Source organism: Choloepus didactylus, chromosome 6 (genome assembly GCF_015220235.1).
Source record: "Choloepus didactylus isolate mChoDid1 chromosome 6, mChoDid1.pri, whole genome shotgun sequence".
Classification (NCBI taxonomy): Eukaryota; Metazoa; Chordata; class Mammalia; order Pilosa; family Megalonychidae; genus Choloepus; species Choloepus didactylus.
In genome coordinates this window covers 61,414,027-61,433,814 of record NC_051312.1, presented here as the reverse complement: position 1 = coordinate 61,433,814, position 19,788 = coordinate 61,414,027, and the positions used below count along the sequence as shown (strand labels likewise).

Here is a 19,788-nt window from a genome sequence, read left to right as displayed (position 1 = left end):
GCTCCAGCAGAGCTCTACACAGGTAAGAGTCCCGCAGCTTTGTTTGAAGCACAACGGACTCCTAGCTTCAAGGATTTCTCCTTTGCCTTTTTAACTTTTATTCTATTACATCGGTGAGCAGATTGCAGTGCTGCTGAGTTGTTATCTGTTGAAATTGCGTGATCATTAGGGCTAATATTTATTGGGTGCTTATTATATCTAGACACTTTTCTAGGGGCTTTAGATGTATTTACAGATTTAATCCTCACAGACAGCTCTCTGCTGTAAGATCAATTGTTATCATCATCCCTAATTTGCAGATGGGGAAACTGAGGCACACAGAGAGGTTAAATAATTTGCCTGAGGTCACCCAGCTGATAAGAGGCAGAGCTGGGAGGATTCCTTCCCAGGTAATGTGGCCTCACTGCCAAGCTTCTGGCCAGAGCAGATTATCCTGCCTCTCCTAGAAAAGACTTGAACCATTAGGGAGCAGCGTGCATCGCAATGCAAATATCCCACCTGAATGATTTTTCTTTGAAAAATGGTTTCTGTGAATAATATATTCTTTCATGGTCAGGTTTTTTTTTTTTTTTTTTTTTTTTTTTTTAATTCTTTTGTTGACATTTCATTCAACTTTCATTCATGCTGTCTCTGAAAGCTTCCCCCCACCATGGACCCTCAGGTCTGGCTCCAGCCAGGTGCCTTCTGTTTCTGCAGCTTCTATGATGAGTGAAATGGGCAGGAGAATTTTTGAGCCTGGCTTCAGACTCAGGCCATCCTCTTTCCCATCATGCTGATCAGTTTAGTTCTTTTCAATGAATCCTATCCCCCTTCCCTCATGGCTGGCTTGTCAAGGGAGGAAGCCATGCTCCCTGGTCAATATTTGCTCTTTTTCCACCACATTCTTTGTTTTTTGTTGTTGTTTGTTTGTTTTGTTTTGTTTTTAATCCCCTAAGAATCGTTTGAAATCATGAGCTGTTTGGCTAGAGGAACTTGCTGAAAATCCATCCCTTTTTGTGTTTTCCTTCTTACCTCCTGTTCGTTTCATCTGTCAACCCAAACCACGATGCTGTTTTATTGTTCATAATCTGGACTCTTCTGTATTTGGACGTTCATTTGGAAAATTGTATCCACAAGGCAGAAATGTTCCACTTCATCCCAGACACAAAGGGGCCCTTTGAAGGTGAAAAGGGTTTGGGATTAAGTAAGTAAGCAAACAAGTGTGGCCTTTGAGAAGAAGAGTGTGGGAGGGGTGGAGAAAAAAAGAAAACTGCCTCATAAAACTGTGCCTCCGTTTATTTAGACAAGATAAGCTTATTTGTATTTATTCTACACTCATGTCCTTGAGTTTCAAGGAATGCCCCTATAAGCTATTCTAGCCAAAATCCCTTGATGGTCAGTCTTTTTGAAATGTCACGTGAAATGGGGGCTGAGGATCTATCCTGTATGAGAACCAAAATGAGAGAGACCCAGTCCATTTTTCCAGATAATGGGAATTTTTCCCTTCTGTTTAAGGGCATGTATATACCCTACCTTTATAAAAGCCCCAATAGGTGGCGGCTCTTTCTGTCCTCTGTCCCCAAACTTTATTGCATTCTTGCCTTAGTTTGGGTCCTCCAAAGCAGACCCTGAGAGAGGGATTTGGGTTCAAGTGGTTTATTTAGGAAGGGCTGCGAGGAAGCGGGGAGTGAGGCAGAGAAAGGAGAAAGCCAATCAAAGGAGTGTGAATGGGTGGGTTGCTGTGTGGGCAGCTGGGGCTCAACCCCGTTGGGAGCCTCTGAGACTGTGTAGAACACAGCTCTGAATTGTCCCTTGGGGTGAAGGGGGGCAAGGAAGCTGGGGTGTTTATCCACCAACTCACATGCAGTGGTAAAGGATTGTTCCTGGGGTGAGAACCCCCCAGCACTTCTGGCCTGCTCTGTTTGCTGGCCGAGCATCAGACAGATAATAACAAGAACAATTGCGGGTATTTACCTATAGCTTCTACCCAATTACCTGTATATTTATCTTATTGCTCCCTTCCCAAATCCTTCTAGGTGGGGCTGTTGTCAATATCTACAGAATAGAATTGTAGCTAAAAGAATAGACTCTGCAGACGGGGTAACTGGGTTCAGCTCTCACCTCTTCTGCCGAGTAGTTATGTAATTTGGGTAAGGTACTTAGCCCCGTTAAGCCTCAGTTTCCACACCTGAAAAATGGGTGACTAACACTCTCTACCTCATAGGGTTGTTTTGAGGATCAAATGAGTTAATACATACAAAAGCACTTAGAACAGTGTCTGGCACACATTAGGTGTTCAACAAACACTGGCTGTTTTTATTATTTTACAGGGAATTGAAACTAAGGGAAATTATCACTAGCTGAAGGTTATGCAACCACCAAATGGTGGAAGCAAGACCTTAACCTGGGCTTTCTGTAGCAACGGTCACCATTTTTCTACTCTGCCACGTGATTCGTAATAATTAATGTGTGAGAAAGCACTTCGTAAACTGCAAAGTGCTCCACAAATGCTTTGGTTCTATTTTGGGGTCCTTGTAACAGCAGACATAGTCTTGCTCTGCTAAGAGCTCTTGTCCAGTCTTGGATTCTGCTGTCATCTCTTTATGGCTGGCACTGGGTGCAGTGCAAGGTTGAACAGTAGCTAAATGGATGAATTGCCAAAGGACCCAAGACTGGGTAACTTCCATTCAGACTGTGTGTCTCTCCTATGTCCCAAGTGCAGACCCTCCTTTCTCCTGGTCACCCACAGCCGCCCAGTGCCTCGGAGCATCCTCCCTGCTCTGCACTGCCTTCTGCGTGCTCCAGCGATTGCCATCTGGCTACCACCTCTACAAGGGTTCTCTTTTCCCTGCCTCCTCACTCTAGCCCTCCCTGACCTCCAGTCCCAGGCTCAGAGCTGTCCTCTGCAGCTGCCATCCCCACCCCTACCTCCTATTCATCTGCCTCTTGGAGATTGCTCTGTAGGGGTGTGTGTGTGTCTGTATGTGTGTGTGTCTGTGTGTGTGTGTGTGTCTGTGTATCTGTGCTCCCCACCCTGGCTGTAAGGCCCTTGAGGACAGAACTGAGTGGCATTCATTCCTTTATTCATTTATTTATTCAGTGTGGTGCAAGACACTGTGCCAGGAAATGGGGATGTGTGGAAAGAGATCGGTGGAGGAGCTCAGCTTGGGGGCAGATTGGCACACCAGCAGATTGCTAACGATTGCTATGGCTCTTTGTGGGAACACAGCACTGAGGGCACCCAGAGACAGGGACCCTCTCTTTCCCATGGTGGGGTCAGGGAAGTCTTTATAGAGGAGGTGACATGATGATTTAATTGCAAGAAAATGAAAACCTGGTCAAGCTATGTCAAGGGAAAGGGAGGGGTGCTGGATATTTGGAGAACAGGTAGCCCTTTGCAAACACAGAGGGGAGCTGCCTCCTGGGAACTTCCAGGTCTCCTTCATTGCCCGTGTTTGTCCTCCTCTCTATACACACATTGGCTTCCTTTCCGCACACGCCCCTCATGGCCCAGCTCTGAGCCTAGATAACCTCCCCACCCCAGTGCCCTGCAGTCTCATTGCCCCAGTTCCCAATTTCGGGGAACCCCTGATTGGCCCAGCTTTGCTCAGGTGTCCATCGCTGGTCTAATCCACTGTGCCCAGCAAAGAAGGGGCATCTGGTATGAAAAGACCATCTCAGCCCCCAGCAGGACTGGCAGGCCAGGACTGCATCTCTAGTACAGTTTGGAAGAGTGAATTTATTAGTTTCCTGTGGCTGCTGTAACAAATTACCACAAACTGGTGGCTGAAAACAGCAGGGGTTTATTGTCTCATAGTTCTGGTAGCCAGAAATCTGAAACTGAGGTGTGCACAGGGCCGTGCTCCCTCGGCAGGCTCCAGGGGAGAACCCTTTCTTGCCTCTCCCAGCTTCTGGTGGCCCCAGGAGTCCCTTGGCCGGTGGCCACCTCCCTCCAGTCTCTGCCTCCATCTTCACATGTCCTTCCCCTCTGTGTCTTCTCTTCTCTTCTCTAAGGACTCTTGTCACTGGACTTAGGGCCCCCCCCTAATCCAGGATGATCTCATCTCAAGGTCCTTAATGTAATGATATCTACAAAGGATCTCCTTCCAACTCAGGTCACATCCCCAGGTTCCAGGTGGGTATATCTTTTGTCACCATTCAGTCCATGATGGTGAGAGTGTGACAGATGAGGTGGGGAAGGAAGGGAATTTCCAGCTGAAGGAACAGCGTGAGCAAAGCATCATTGCTCAGGAAACAATGGCAGGTTATTACTGCTGAAGGCAGCAGGAGGGCTAAAGGTAGGTGGGGCCAGACCATGAAAGGCTTTGCATGCAAAGAAGTAGCTTCCCTCTGCGGGCAGCAAGAGCCACTGGTAGTTCTTGAGCAGAGGAGGAGGAAGAATATGATAAAGTTTGTGTTGTAGGCAGATCATCCTGGCTGCAACATGGAGCTGTATACAAGGGGAACAGGAATGAAGGGAGGGTTATATGCATTCAATAAATATTTAGAAAGCACCTACTATGTGTCAAGCATGATTTTAGAGACAAATAGTACAGTGGCACAGGGGACTAAGCTTCTACTATATCGGGCTTATATCCAAAGAGGGAAGAGGGGGAAAAAAAGCAAAGAAAGAAGTATGATATTAACTGGCAATAAGTGCTAAGAAAGAAAATAAAGCAAAGAATTTAGTGAGAGATGGAGGGTTTTTATACAGGAGGTTTAGGAAAGGCCTCTCTGATAAGTTAACATTTGAGCAAAGCTGGAAGGAAGTGAAGGAGAGAACCATAATGTTTCAGAGGGAACAGTGTTCCAGGGAAAGCAAATGGCAAGTTCAAAGGCCCTGGGGCAGGGGCATGCTTGGCATGTTCGAGGAGCAGCAAGGAAGAGAATGCGGCTGGGGAAGAGTGAGCAAGAGGAAGAGAAGTAGATGAAAGCATCAGAAATGGGACCAGGTCACATAGGGCCGTGTAGGCTCCAGTTAGGATTTGGCTTTTACTCTGAGGGAGATGGGCAGCTTTGGGCGGGTTTTAAGCAAGGCAGAAACGTAACTTGATTTAAATGTTTTAAAAGGATTGCTCTAGAGGTGGCATGGAAAAGAAACTGGGGTCCAGGAGGGGAGGGCAGCAGGAGGCTATTGCAATAGTCAGGAAAAAGATGGCAGTGGCTTGGCCTGGGGTGATAGTGGTAGAGTGGTGAGATGTGGTCAGATTCTGAATATGTTTTAAAAGCAGAGTTGACAGGATTTGCTAATGGTTTGCCGGTGAAATGCAAGAGAGAAAGAGGAGCAAAATTGAACTGGGGCCTGAGCAAGTGGAAGGAGGGAGTCGTCATTTATTGAGATGGGAAACGGTGGCAGGATCGGGGTGAGGAGGGTGGGATGGAGAGTTTGGTTTGGAACATATTAGTTATTGGTGGTTTGGGACATATCAAGTTGTTGAAACTTGCATTGTGCCAGGTTACATTCTAAACACCTCACGGGTATGAACTCCTTCAAAACACACAACAGTTCCCATGGGTATTTGCATGACCCCATTTTACAGATGAAGAAACTGAGGCACAGATAAATTAATTAACATACCCAAGGTCTTCTAGTTAGTAAGTTGCAGGTCTGGGATTGCACACAGACAACCTGTGCCCAGAGCATGTATAGTATCCATGCTCTTAAATACCATACAGGCTTGCCACTCTGCTCTAAGTGACCTCAAGGACAGGGGGTAGGAAAAGGGATCTTTATTTAGGGAAGAAACATGCCTACAAGAGATGCCAATATACACCCACACAGCCAGTCCCTCAGCCTCCCACACTCCTCTAGATCTTCTGACCTATGGGGACAAGCACTTAGTCCTTTGGTCCAGCCCATTTGAGATCCTCTCCCAGGGAGGGTAAAGCAGAGCTGCCCTGCACAGATCCTTAGTGTATTTATGGTTTCCTCTTGTTCTGTTTGTGAAATTCTGGCTTTGTTTCTATGAACTTAAAAAAATATACCACGGAAAAAAAAATGACTCGGTGGAAATGTTTAAGTTTCCAGGCCCCAAAACATTTCTAAATATTATTTCTCAAAAAAAAAAAAATTAATGAAAAATGGCCTAGGGTCTGCTTAGCCGAGAAGGCCTGTGCGAGGGAGCGTGCGAGGATGGGAGGGTGTGGGGAGGAGGGAGACGCGGCCTCCCGCAGAGCCTTCCTGGCGGTGGCAGTGGCAACTCCAACTCTGTTGCATTGTTTGCTTGCCTGGAAAGGAGTCATTCTGGAAGCTGTCTTTTTCAAAGGGCATCTATCAAGGACCCTACAAAATGGGTCAGCTCGTTTCTTAGCTTTGCCAGATTTCAGATCTGGAAGGCCTCCGGATTCCAAGGCCCAGAGTAGGATTTGGGCACTGGTTTTGTTGTTTCCCCCAGGAAGCCCTGTTAATTTGCAAGTCCGTTGCAACCTGCTGTTCATCTTGGAGTCTGTTAGGGGAAAGAGCTGGCAGATTATTCCGGGAACTCCAGGGTGGGGTGGGGGAGGCTATTGAATCATACCAATTCAGATGGAGGCAAAAGATTAATTAGAATCTGTGAGAGGCCTGGATTCAGGACTGGCTTTGAATTCTATAATTTTGTCTGTCCGAGGTCCATTTAAGTACTCAGAATTACGCAGAGGCTGTTAGCAGAGATCTGTGTGTGTGTGGTGGGTGGGGAGCAGGGTGCTTTATTGCAGAGTTAAGAATAATTTTTGACGGGCTTCTTGGCAGCACAGCCCAACTCCTTTGTTTGGTCGTCAAGACCTTGCACAGGCCTGAGCCTACTTATTTATTTTTTACTTCAAAATTTACCGGATACCTAGTATGTGCCGGGTAATTTTCTGGCTGCTTTCACGTTTGTTACTTTATTTAATACTCACCCTACTTCTGAGATCTAGATATTCTACTCATTTATAGATGAGGAAACTGAGGCCCAGAGGGGTCAACTTGCCCCAGGTATCCAAGCTGATGCAGGCCAGAGCTCAAATCCATGCCCAGTGCTCCCCCTGTGAGCCACTGGAGCACTTCCTCATTGCCCAGCTTTTGCTCCCCAACTGCCGTCTGTACCCCCACGGGCCCTTTCAGCCAACTCCAGCAGGTCTGGGTGCTCCGAGTGCTGCTCCAAGCAGTTCCTTAAATGTCAGTCAAATCCAAATCTCCAAGCCCTGCCCTGGGCCCCATTATGTCTTCAGAGGTGCACACAGAGGGGCCCCAAAGTCCTCCAGGAAGTGAGAGCACTCTAAACCAGCTCTGTCAAGAGATATGGCCCCTAGAACCTACAGAAGTAGAGAGAAAGGTCTCCTGCAAGACCCTATTCTTGCTTCTGAATTATTCTCCCTCCCTCCTTCCCTCTTTCCCTCCCTCCCTCCCTCCTTGCCTTCCTTCCTTCCTTCTCTAGATCAGGCTAAATGCAACCCGAAAAGCAGACCAGCAGCATGGTCTTACCTGGGAGCTTGATAGAAATGCAGAATCTCAGGCTGAATCAGGCTGAATCAAGATGTGCACTTTAACAAGATCCCCAAGTGATTCATAGAGTACAAATTAAAGTTTGAGACCACAACTCTAGCTGCTCTACATCACCTCATGTGGCCCAGGTCCCAGGAGGGAGAAGAGAGAGAGGTGAGTCTGCCCACAGCTGTGCTCCAATCCACATCCTCTCCAACCATGCTGATTGTAGGCCCCCTCTCATTTTGTGTCCCTCAGGGGTTTGACAAGGACCCCCTAGCTTCCCAGTTAGCCCTTCAGCTCCTGATCGTATAGGCCCCTGAGGAGGGGTGTGATCCCCATTCCTGACAGTTCTTTTCCCAGCTCTCCTTCTTTACTGCCCTTGGACCTGGGGGCCCTCTTGACTCCTGTCCTCTCTCAGCTGCCTTGGGACCAGCTCTGTTCACTTTGCCATCACCAGCTTGGGACAAGGCAACCCCACCCGGTGAGCAGAAGAGGCGCTGCCTTCTGAGCAGACCTAGGGCTGCATCACCTGAGGTGCAACTGGGAGATGTCCTGATCAGCATTTAAACTTATCTGGCTTGATCCAACAGGATAGGCCTGCTGCCCCATCAGCTGATTTTCCTCCTTACCCCAAAGGAAGGAATGGGCAGGTACTTCTTGTGGGCTGACCTCTCCACTCAAAGACTCAGCTCTTTTCTTTATCAGTGTTGGAGCCTGTAATGAATGGGTCTGGCCAGGCTGAGAATGTTGAGGGATGAGAAAGAAAACAGGCCCACTGAGCAGGATTCAAGATGGCCACTCTGATTACCAGCTTCATAGTCACAGCTAGGAAGAGAAGCTACATGCAAAGAACCAAGGAGAAAAATATTTAATGCCTTTTGGAAACCTTTCAGCAGAGATTCCTCAAACAGGATAGCTGACCACAGAACTCTCATCTCATTTCTTTATTATCCTTTATTTTTATGTGAGATCAGGCTAAATGCAGCCCCAGAAGCTACCATGCATTGAGAGCTCCAGGAACTGTGCTATGCACATAAATGTATTATCTCATTATAAACCCAAAACAGCCCTTTTCTCCGCATTTTACACATGAGGTAAACAGACAGTGACAAACCCAGGGTCACACAGCCAGTAGGCACTAGTTTTCAAATCCAGCTCTGACTCCAAAGCCCACTCTGTACCACCATGTTCTACTGCATTCTGGCAGAGCAAATGGATGATTTAGGACTTTTTAGAGCTCCATTCATCAAACAAAAGCTATGGGGGTCCTTTTAGTCGTAGAATTCCACATGTGACTTGTAAAAATGTAGTGTGTTTATAAATGGTAAAGTGCTGTTCAGACAGCTCCCTCTTTCCTTGTGCCTCCACTCCCGCATCTCATTCACCATTGTGCCGCATCTCATGGACAGCACTCAGAATGTCAGCTGAAGACCAGCAGACAACACCATGAAAAGAAAGCGCAAGAAAATAAAGGCCAACTGCCTTGCAGTGTTTATTAGTGCGTGAACACAAAGATGTCCTTGATGTTTCTCAAAGGAAGGGGCTGGCAGGCCAAGTCCACTTTGCATGTGAACTTGTCTCTGCACAATAGCTCAATTGAGATGAGAACATCCATTTATTCTGAGGAAACCTGTCCTGTGTCAACCATGGTCTGGGGGAGAAAATATACCCATGCGCTGTCTGGGTGAGTTCCATCATGCACGCATAGACACACACACACACATGCATCTGGTTGTACTGACACTAGGAAAAGTAAACTCTCCCACGAGGACAGGGTTTCCTTCTCTCTGTTCTGAGGCCAGCTGTATTAGTTTCCTATTGCTGCTGTAACAAGTTACCGAGAACTTAATGGCTTAAAATGACACAAATTTATCACATTACACTTCTGGATATCCAAAGTCTGAAATGGGTCTTAGCTAAAATCACGATGTAGGCAGGGCTGTGTTCCTTCTGAAGCCTCTAGGGGAGAATCTGTTTCCTTGCCTTTTCTAGCTTCCAGAGGCTTCCTGCCTACCTTGTCACGTCGCCCCAACCAGCAATTGATCCCATCACTCTGACCTCTGCTTTCATTGTCACCTCTCCTTCTCTCACTCTCCTGCCCCCTCTTCCATCTTTATGGACCCTTGCGAGTATATTGGATAATCCAGGATACGCTCACTGTTTTGAGACCCTTAATTTAATGACACCTGCAAAGTTCCTTTTGCCATGGAAGGCAACTTGTCACAGGTGGGGGGTGGGGTTAGGATGTGAACTTCTTTAGGGGTCCATTATTCTGCCTACTACACCAGCACAGGCCTTTTGTAATGAGATTTTTATGAGATTTATTAATTAAGGATAGATACAGACATATTTTAGCCATTTACATAACTATCAAAAGGACAGTAACCAAAATATAAAAATTGGAACAAGCGTTGAAGTTGAGAGTTGAAAGGTGAGAAAGAAAAAAAGGAGACAATTGGGGGAAGGGGTAACAGGTAGAAAAAGAGAATGCAAAATACATCAAGAACCCGGTATAGAAATGCAGGTTAAGGAAGACTGTCTGCAGAGATGAAAAAGAGAAGGAAAGATGGAAGGAGGATGGAGGGAAGAATTACAGATGGAGGAAGCAGCATGGCAAAGGCCCAAAGGCCCAATGGCGCCATGAACACCTCATACGTCCTGGTGCTGTAGCTGGTGGCTTGCAGATTGGTCTCCCTTGATAGACAATGAGCTCCTTGAGGGCAGGGACCAAAGTCTTGTTCAGTTCTTTGCACCTCTGCGGGTTTAGCAGAGGGCCTGACCACTGCAGGCCTCACCCAGCCTCAACTAAGTTGTGATCATTCCATAGCTAGGACCAGTTGAACAGTTGATTCTTGGCCACGTAAACCTCTATATAAGCCATTTCTCAAAAGTTCTACTCCTTCTCTACCTCAGAGCTGCTCAGCCTGTCCACATGGTCTCTAGTGCAAAGACAAACAGAGTTCAAGTTTATGGGTAACTTGAATCCCCCAGCAATAACAACCAACCCTTAGTGAGCTCTTACCACGTGCCCAGAACTGTTGTAACACTTTGCACTGTTCATCGCATCCTCCCAAGGGCCCTACAGGCCAGGAACCAGTATAATCCCCATTTTACAGTGAAAACACTGAGGATGGGGCTCTCCTTCACATGCCCAAAATCAGGCCCAAGAATTGCTTCTTGAAGGGCCACTATCCCTTGACCAGAAGAAACATTATGCCCAGAAAGAGGATCTCCTTCATTTGAAAGTAGTAATGTCCCTGGGGACATGGGTGGGGGTGACAGGGAGTGTTGAACCCTCAGTTTGGGTGTTTTGTCAGGGGGCTCAGCTTAGTTCCTGAAACAAATTCCCTCCTTATTCCATCTGCTTTAGTTCAGTTCATTCATTTATTTTCTTCATGATTCAACCTCATTCCCAAAAGGACTTGAAGAGGCTTAAAATGTATAAGCTAATAAAAGATAATAACTTATGAATAGACAAGGAAGTCAGAGTAAAGAGGAAAATAAAAGGAAAGAGAAATCAGGTTATGCCTGAGGGAATAGGCGCAGTGGGGGGTCATACATGCTATGTAGATGTAGGCTACAACCACAGCTCTGAGCTCACTATCAAATGAACTTCCAAAGTCCCAAGGACCTCTTATTGCCTACACCGCCTATATAACAGTAACAAGCTCTCACAGGTAAAGCATCCCACAGCTTGGAGAGCATTGTCAAAAGCCTGCCCACATCCAGTTCTTGCAATGGCCTTCAATCTTATGGGGGAAGCCCAGCAGTCAATCAACTTAAGAGTGGAAGAATGTGGGTTCTTGTTCTCTGTATTTCTTGCAAATAGATGGATGCACAGATGCATGGGTGGATGGATGGACAGATGGGTCAATGAGTGAATGCAGTGGTAAGAGCCTTGGCCTGCCTGCCCATATGCCTGGGCACCTGGCACCTCTTCTTGCTCCCTCTGGGCTCAGGCCAACCCTTCCTGGGTCAGAGGAGCCCAGCTAGCAAAGTTTCACCACAGACTGGGGTCCACCCAGTGTCTGAGCCAGGGAGTATGGACTGCATTGGAACTTTTGGGGAAAGAGATCATATTTTTATCTTGCTTTTGTTATTACCACTCTGAATATGCCTTCCTGTTTCCTTTCCCTGTCACTGGGCCCTGCTTCAAATAGGCCTTGGGTGTGGGTGGCTCTCCCGGGAGGGGTTGCCCTTGGCCTCCCAGGCTGGGAGGGTCCTGTTGTTTGCAGGGTGGTGGGGAGCCAGCCTTCTGTGTCCTGCCAGGCTGTGCAAATGATGTCTTGATGTGGCGCATGGGGTTCTGAGCTGTCCTTGGGATCTGAGCCTGGCCTCTACCACTAACCCTCCCTGGATTTGGAGGAATCGCTACTATTCCCTAGTGCAGTTTTTTCTGGGTCTGAAACAGCTTTTCATAGTGGGTAAGAGCCAACCTACCAGAGTCGGATTCTCTGCTGTTTACTGGCTGTGCAACCTTGGGCAATTTTTCTAACCAACCTGTGCCCCAGTTTCATCAATATTAATACTTACCTCAAAGGTTTATAATGAAGAGTGAGTTAATTCATGTGAAATTCTTAACACAGGCCCTTTGTAAGTAACTCAATAAATGTAAAATGGGTAAAACCAAATTCACCTTGCACACTTCACAGGTTGGCTATAAAACTCAAATGAATTATTCATTCATGTAGTAAATAATTATTGAGCACTTTCTGCAGGTCCAACCTGGTATTAGGGCCTGGAGGGGAACGAACCTGATTTGCTGGGGCCCCTTTGTGAAAGGGCTTTGCAAAATGCAGAGTTCTGCGCAGACAGAAGAATGGTTGTGGCCCCCACCCCCGCCACTGACCCTCTGAAGCAGAGGCCCTTAAAACATGACTAGCTGCAAAACCTTCTTCAAATGTAATCTATGCAGAACTCCAACTGATAAAGCCAATAAAAACAGGGCAACTGTGGTTGGAGACTGGGCGGGGGTGTGAGGGGAGAAGCAGCAGCACGGGGCTGGATCCTACTGATCCTCTCTGCTCCACCTTCAGCCCCTGAGGGGCCATAGGCATCTTCCAGAAATCCCAGGGCTGCTCAGGATGCAAATGAACGTCCTCCCACCTGGTGGTGGCTGTGCCTCTCTTTTCGTGCCACCTCTCTCTCTTTTAATCACACATCCCATCAGCGCAGTGGGAGCAGGTCAGGACACAGGGGGCCAGGCACCCAACTGTAGGGCAGTGGAGGGGTCTGTACCTAGCTGTGACTTTCCTGCTCTCCTCACAGCTTCTGTCCAGAGTCCCCTCTGCACCTTCTACATGGCGTTGTCCCGGCCCTCCAGCCCAATCCCTATATGCCCTCTGTTTCCTGGATCTTTCCTATAAAGGCCCCTCTGACCACCATAAAACCTTTGTTTTTAACATGCAATGCAGTCCTTTCCTTTCTGACTTTTGTACTTCCAGTACCATGACTTCATGCACTTTAAAATAACGTCCAAAAGAGAAGCTGGTGAGTACACAGATGGTTGTGAGCCCCAAACTGAAGAAAGCTCAGTGTGGGAGCTTTACATTCATTGCCTAAGATTCTTGGGCCCATCGTTAGTTCCCACTGGACTGTTCTGGCTGACTATCTTGGACAAATAAAAAGTATATATGTATATGTAGTGTAACTAGTTGTTTAGTGCTTAAATGGATTTATATTCATATTCAAACTACTGTTTACTAATTGTTTGACTTGGGGAAGCTTGCTTAACTCCTCTGTGCCTCTATTTACTCATCTGTAAAATGGGTACAATTATAGTAACTTCTCATAGTGGTGTTGCAGGAGTCAAATAAGATAATATACATAAAGTGCTCAGGACAATGGCTAGTGCTGGGTAGTATTCAATAATGTTAGTTGTTTTTGTGCTTGTTACTGCTATTACAAATATATTTCATATATATTCTATTATATAAACTATTTCTAAGACAAACAGTGCTATAATGAATCAGCTCTAATAGGGGCAGTGTTAAAGATGGAAAGGAGTGATTCATGTCTTTATTACCTGTGGTATTGTGAGCTTAATTATAGAAACTTCCATTTGACTCCCTCATGTCTGTGCACTGAGCTTCAAATACTTATTTCATTGAGTCTTAGCAAAGCAACCATGAAGGGCTTGGTTTTTCCAGGAAACTGAAGCCATAAGTCCATCAGCCCCTGGAAGCTCCAGCTGCCTCTGTGTATCAGCTGTTGGGGGCTCCTGCCCTGTGCCCAACCCCTACCCCTAACCCTGTGAGCAAAGCCCTGGCCTCTCCCACACCACACTCTCAGAACTGTTTATTTTCATGCTCCCCACGTTATCTGGCGGCCCACACAGAGCTACACAGCTCAGGGGCATCTCTCCAGGCTGCAAAATTTTTACAGGCAGCACGCAGTGGACACATTGGCAGCTTGGTTTGTTCTTTCTTTTCTTTTTATTTTTCTTTTTTTCCAAAACACAGCCCTGCTTTCTGTGAGCGTGCGTCCACATTCAGGCCTACACGTCCCTGTCGGTGCCCAGAAGCCCAGGGCAAGTGGTGTCTGGGTGTTTGTGTGTATTTTGGCGTGGGCCCATCTCTCAAAGATAATTTCTGCCTTTCTGTGTTCGTGTGTGTGTGCATATGGTATTTGTGAACCTGTGGGCTGGTCTGTCTCTTACAACTGGTGGGTTTCCAAAGGCTGGCTCTTCCCTGTGTGTGTGCTGAGTGTAGCCTGGGCACATGCCGCCTCTCTCCAAGGGTGTCCACAGACACACGTAAACTATCCTTCACTTCTGTTGTTGAGACTCTCCGAGGACACTTTGGCCTGGCGGAGCAGGGGGAGTTGGGAGAGGGAATGTTTAGTCTGGAAGGCAGGCAGGCAGCCGGAGACTCCCGGTGGAGCACCCGGGCTGGGAAGCTGGACCCCAGGGCTGCTCCAAGAGGCCTGGATGATGGTGAGGTTAGTGCTGTCCCTGCATGTCCTCCATCCGAGGTGCAGGACACTCCTGCTGAAGCAACGCTGGGCCCAGATGTTTCCTTTGGAGTAAGTGCCAAGCGGGCGCTCGGCAAATCCCAGCTCTATGGAGATGGATTCTTTATCTTGCTTGTTTTCCTTTTCTTGTTTTTTTTCATCCTCAGAAAAATAGGTTCTAAGGCTGAATTGAGGCTGAGGGGTTAACCTAGGGATGTAGAAAGAGCACAATGCTTTGATGTCAGGCAGACATAAAATTGAATCCTGACTTTGCCATATACTCATCATATACTGTTGAAGCAGGGGCAGTTACTAAACTTCTGAGCCTCAGTCTCCTCATCTGTAAAATAAGTCTCCTCATCTGTAAAATAGGTCTAACAACATTATGTCACAGGCTTGTTTGGGGACCTACAGGATTCAATCTATGCAAAGTACCCAGTAGGTTCTCTGTCACTTTTTGTACCCCTTTCTCTGTGGAATTCTCTGGTAACATGGCCTCATGACTGGTCAGCAGGGAAGCTCCTTGAGATTTTTAGGAAAAGAGCTATTTATTTTTCATGAGGGGGGTAGATCTCAACTTTGTAAATAGTTTCTTCTAGCTTGCTGTAACTTGAGTTACAGCCTCGTATCTTATTTTAGTGAGAGTTAGGAGGACATTTTAGGAGGATGTGGCAGCTGGGTGGGAGGATAGCATTTCTGAAGAAAGCATGCACCTGTCTCTCCAACAGGGGAGAGGTTTATGAGCCAGTAATCAGGTCCTTGGGGTACATCAAGTTATTAACAGACTGGTAATGGGAGAATAAAAGGCTGCTTGCTGCTTTCCTTTGCAGCTCCCTGACGCATGCCAGATACCGTTGTAGGCAGTGGAGATTCTGCAGCCAAACAAGTTAGACATAGTCCATGCCTTCAAGGAACTTCCACTCAGGTGGGCAGAGATACAGAACAAATACAGGTACCCAGAAAATCCATATGCTAATTTCAGAAATAGTAAGTGCTATGAAGAAGATTAAACATGGTAGTTGTGATTAAGAGTGCATGGAATGGGAGTGCCACTTAGGGAGCGTGGCCCTAGGAAAAGTCTCTCTGACTTTGGTTGAGACCTGAATGAAAAGAAGGCAGCATAGCAAAGATCTACAGTGGGGGGCAGGGGGAGGAGAGCTTCCAAAGCCCCTCCCTTCTTCAGAGTACAGGTACAAGGTCTTACAGAAACTGTCAAGTCCCTACCTGATCAGACTTCATCTCCTGCTACTCCCTCCGGCCCTGCTGGGGTCACTGCACTCCATCCCCACTGGCACACAGCCACCTCAGGGCCTTTGCACTTGCTGTTTCTTCTGCCCACGGACATCCACATGGCTGACTCACTCCCTCCTGAAGTCTTGCTTAAATGCCACTTTATCAATGGGCTCCAGATTCTCCCTTACTCCATGCTAAGTCTTCTCTTAGTTATCATCCCCTAAGAGGCTCTGTAATTTACATATTTATTGTTTGTTGTCTTTCTCTCTTCCCTGGACTATAAGACCCACAAGGCAAGTATTTTTGTCTAGTTTTATTCCTTGATGTAAACAAGTGCCTAGAATGGAGCTTGGAACACAATAGGTGCTTAAAAATATTTGCTGAGTGGATGGATAGATGCATGGATGAATAAAGGGATAGATGGATAAGCCATATTGCCAGTTGACAAGCATTTTGAGTAAGAAGTGAGACAAGCACCCTGAGATAGAAACAAACTCTCCAGTGTGTCAGATCCTGCCTTGTGTCTAGAGGTAAAAACACCGTTCCTCCTCCGTTATGTTACTTCCAGGAATTGGGAAGGGGGGCTGAGTCATTTCTGCCCCCACCTGTGCCTGGCCCCTGGTTACTCAAGACCCAACCTCATTATGAGATGAAGGAATGGGTATAGTTTGAGTCTCCGCACTGAGCCCTACACTAAGCTGTGGTGGGGACCCCTCAGATTTGATATGGAAATGGAGCCAGATACAGAAAAAATCAGCTGAAAAATCTAGAGTCAGGTTGGGGAGAACCTGGTAGGATGGAAACAGGCCTAGAGGGCTCTGGGGGAGGCATGGGTGCCTCTGAGGGCCATGGGAAATCTGAAAGGAGACAGTTGGGGGTGGGAGAACTTGGAGGCTCTGGAAGGATGGACTGGACACGGACCTGCAGAGGGACAAGGATGAGTGAAATGAGGACAAGGATGGCTTCTTGACTAGAGCTGAGGCATGGGGGCGGCAGGAACAAGAGTAGAAGGAAACCCTCTCCCTCCCACCCATCCACACAGACATACTGTGCCGGTTTGAATGTATTATGTCCCCCAAAAAGCCATTATCTTTGATGTAATCTTGTGTGGGCAGATGTATCAGTGTTGATTAGATTGTAATTCTTTGAGTGTTTCCATGGAGATGTGCCCCACCCAACTGTGGGTGATGACTTTGGTTGGATAATTTCCATGGAGGTGTTGGCCCGCCCATTCAGGGTGGGTCTGAATTAAATTACTGGAGCACTATATAAAATCAGACAGAAGGAGCAAGCTTGCTACAGCCAAGAGGGACAGTTTGAAGAACGCACAGAAGCTACAGATGAGAGACAGTTTGAAGATGGCCGTTAAAAGCAGACTCTAAGAAGCTAAGAGGACAAATGCCCCAAGAGCAACTGAGAGTGATGTTTGAAGAGGAGCTGCAGCCTAGAGAAGAATGTCCTGGAAGAAAGCTATTTTGAAACCAGAACTTGGAGCAGACGCCAGCCACATGTCTTCCCAGCTAATAAGGTTTTCCAGACACCATTGGCCATCCTCCAGTGAAAGTACCCAATTGTTGATGACTTACCTTGGACACTTTATGGCCTTAAGACTGTAACTGTGGAACCAAATAAACCCCCTTTATAAAAGCCGATCCATTTTTGGTGTTTTGCATTCCAGCAGCATTAGCAAACTAGAACACATACACATGCCCGCAGTCTTATACCTGTACAGACTCAGGTGTCCATACACATAGGTACAGTGATGTTCCAACAGTTGGCATCATATAGAGCTGAGTTAGTTCATATCCTGGCTTTGCTCCTTACTCAGTGCATATTCTCAAGCAAGTTACTTAACTTCTTTGTGCCCTGTCTCTGATCTTAGGCTAAATTTTGCCTACCTCACATGAGTGTTGCAGAGCTCAAATGTCATTGATTAATTATTAAGCACATAGGCTTTGGGACCAGACCCAAATTCAAATTGTGCTTCTACCATTTCGAAGCTGTTTTTCCTTGGGAAAGTGACTTGATCTCTCTGATCCTCAGTTTACTTAATTATAAAATGAGAATAATAATACCAACTTCATAATATAGTTATAGTTAAGGAGATTAAATGAAATAATAAATACATGCCATATATGATACGAAAGGGCTTAGTATGTGGCCTGGCACATACTATGACTTTGGGTGCTAAAGGGGTGCTTGAAGAAGATGAGGCTGGCAGATGTGTGTGGGATCAGCTGGAGGCCAACAGACACAGGTGCCTGTTGTGCTGGGCCAAGGGGTCAGTCAACTTTGGGCTGCGGAGGCTGTGAAAGTGGAAGGTTTTCCTGAGTCAAGTTCACTGATGACAGAAGCTGCAGTTTGGCCATCCATAGTCCAAGCCTCACCCGCACGCTTACGTGAGGTCTTTCCCGAGTGGGGAGGTTGATCAAAGTAGTCTCCTAGGTCCCTTGCCACAGTTATAGCCTGCCATTTCTAGGGGACAGCCCAGAGCAGAAGGAAGCCTGGTCAGACAGTCTGTCCTCTCCTGGGCCTCAGTATCCCTGTCTGTGCACTGAGGGAGTGGAGGTCCTACCCGCAAGGTGAGAGCTTGGGCTCCAGAGCCAGGCACCCTGGATTCCAGTCCCGCCGCGGCCACTCACTGGCTGAGCATCTTGGACACGTTCCTTAACCTGAGCCTCAGTTTCTTTGTCCAAAGAGAGATAATAAGAAATACCTAGCAACCAGGGCCATGGAGAGACCTAAATGAGTTTACTCCTGTGAAACGCTCTGCACGGGGCTTGTGCCTTGCAAACACCCAATAAATGAGGGCTACTTTAATGGCCTCTGGGGAGAAGCTCCTGTTGCTGACACTCTTGGAGCCTGCCAGTCTCCCTCCCACTCGGCCCCCGGGCTTTGGCTCCCTGGATGTTCCCTGTCCAGGTCAGGAAGTGCTTCACAGCCTGTGGCGGCAGGGGAGTTGCCCTCGCCAGGTGGGAGAGGAGCCAGTGGACATTATGTTCCTTCCCAGGAATGGGAAAGTGGGAATGTTCCTGGGCAAAGAGCAGTGCTCCGGTGCAAGCACACCCAGCAACATCTGCTCCCCCTTCCCACCGCCCAGAACCTTGCCGCCGCCCTGGGCTGGGCCCTGTGGGGAAGGAAGGCTCTTTACCATGGGTATCCAGCCCTGCCTCGGGGCCTTGGCACATTTGGGCACACTCATGCAGTGGCTGCAAACTCACACATTCACAAGGCACACACTATAGGCACATAGTTGCAGAGATTCACATGCTCACGGCATTCTCAGAAATGCATTCACACATCCACACTTGCATAGCCACACTCCCCACACACTCACACACACTCATTTGTACTCACGTAGTCCATAGGAGTTGAAGACCGGGCTCCACGTGCATCTCTCACTCAGGCATGAGGATGTTCAACCACTGCCATACCCATGCACACACGTTTACCTACGCCATCACACAAGTGCTGACACTCATGAACATAATGAAATATAAGTATAAATATAAATATGCATACACACATATAATTACACACAAATAACCAGGTATTCTAATGTCCCCTAGCCTTCCAGCCTGCTGGCATCATCCATTACTTTCAATCCACATAAAACTGCTGATGCCCTGTTCCAGCTACTCTGGGAAGCACTCCCTCCCCACGATCCCCATGGTGTTCACCTGCTCAGTCCAAGATGCATTTGTGTTCCTGACCTTTCCCTAAGCACCTGAGACTGCAGCCCTCTCTCCCACACCCGCCTTTATTCCAAAATGCCATTGACACAAGTCTTATGGCTACCAAGACTATTGCTGGAAACATAAGGGTGGGCAGAAAACAACTCTGTGTTGTTTTCTCCATAGAGCACAGCCTCCTGCAATGTCTCAGGGGCTCGTCCATGTTTCCTCATCACACCCCTCTTTCCCACCATTTCTCAGCCCCTGCCCCCAACCCCACAACCCAGCCTTTACCCATCAAGCCCCTGGATCTCTCAGGGAGCAAGACCCAAATGTCATTTTAGGCAGAACAGTTTAGCCCTCTGTTTGTCCCCCACCCTTTGCCACTTCCCTGTGTGCATACAGGGACCTCATCTTTTATATCCACAGAGGCTCATCAAGGCATTTTCCTAGACTAATAATAATAATAATAACAATAATAATAAAGCTACATGAGAAATACTC

At 47.2% G+C, this 19,788-nt stretch overlaps 1 protein-coding gene across 1 annotated transcript in view; it reads left to right on the top strand.

Annotated features, from left to right (window-relative positions):
- The window catches only part of NAV2 (neuron navigator 2), a 747,149-nt gene that overhangs the window by 257,003 nt on the left and 470,358 nt on the right, over nucleotides 1-19,788 (top strand). The gene's annotated exons all lie outside the window — the stretch shown is intronic.